Below are 1,606 nucleotides of genomic sequence, written 5' to 3'. Positions count from 1 at the left end.
GTGTGTGTGTGTGTGTGTGTGTGTGTGTGTGTGTGTGCGTGCGTGCGTGTGTGTGGCTTGATGGTTATTGATTAGCCACAACATCGTCGAGTCTATAGTCCATGCCTTAGTCGCATATTTACAATAAGCAAATGGCCTTAGATGCCTCGGGAATCGGCTAGAAAGTAGTACACGAAGAAGACAGAAACACAAAATGAAACACATGCAACTTTCAGGCCTCATATTTGATCCTTTCATTGCACCAGACACTAAAAACAATAGGGAAATCTAAGGACTCAAAAGCCTCGCAGAAAAATCGCAAACAAGCACCTAAAGACTTGCTTTAACTATTATCTACAACTATGTGCTAATACTGACAAGTTCCCAGAATCAAGAAGCTGGGCATCGTAGCACTTCTAAAATCCAACAAAATCTTTTCATCAATCTTCTTGTGTCAATTCTTGAAAATGTTAGATCAAGCCGTTTTTAGGTAATGACTTGATATTCATAATGTAGCGGCGCGAATTCGAATCCATGCTACACGTCATGGTCGTGTTGAATATAGACACAAATTTTAATGGCTTAAGCACGGTCAGCATCTCTTTTACTCCTTCTTTCAACATACACACTACCTGGTCAAATGATACTAGCAACGCATCTTGTTTCAACCAACTATATACACCTGCCCTTTGTATCTTTAGTCAACACTGCACAAAAAGAAAATATAGAAAAAAGACAAACATTCTTACAAACGAAAATTGTTGAACCTCTTACATTCGTCAAATACTCTGCTACGAACTTTATACCATTATTTGTAATGTATATTTTGCATTTTGTATTTCAAATTTCTAATTGTCCATTTTGCCATGTCATATATATCGTTGCTAATATGCATAAGTGTCTTAAGTCCAAAACGTTGCTTTTTCAGAAAACGAAAAAATAGTTTCACCATTCCATTTCTTTTTACATTAGCAACAGTTTCAGCCTAACAATAATACTTTGTTGGGTGCATAAAATCGTAACTCCATGCAAGTATGATATTTTCAGTCAGAAATACCTTTGCAAAACTATCGTATGTGGCGCTTACTACACTTTTGAAGCATGCTAAACCGTTGTACTACACTTTGACAATTTTCATATCTTGGCGTCTGAAGCAGCTGGAGATACGATAGTTTGACCAAAAGAACCGGCTATTGCAAGCAAAATTAGATATTGAAAAAAAAATGCACTTAGCCAAATTTGGACATACGACAGTTTAACATAATAGCAACGATATATATATATATATATATATATATATATATAAAGGAATACAAAAAATGGGACAAGAACGCAAAACAGCTAGACAGCTAGATGATACAATTTCGGCTGGTTATACTCGAGATTGCTCCAATCTGGCCAGCCCCATGGAAAAACTAAGCTTGGAAGAAAGCAGCGAATGTATACGAAAACAAGGACAGGAAAAAAACGGAGAAATGGTACACAAATACAAATGCAAATAACAGGACATAACAACAGGTGTCTTTCGACTAAGGACGAATCAAATTTAGCTGGCGTGTGTGAAAGTGAAGCCTTACGGCAGGGACATAAGAGATGGCAGGCATGGGGAGGGATATAGATGTTGCAT

The sequence above is a fragment of the Octopus bimaculoides genome, chromosome 14, assembly GCF_001194135.2.
Source record: "Octopus bimaculoides isolate UCB-OBI-ISO-001 chromosome 14, ASM119413v2, whole genome shotgun sequence".
Classification (NCBI taxonomy): domain Eukaryota; kingdom Metazoa; phylum Mollusca; class Cephalopoda; order Octopoda; family Octopodidae; genus Octopus; species Octopus bimaculoides.
Note: the sequence above shows the minus strand (reverse complement) of the source record.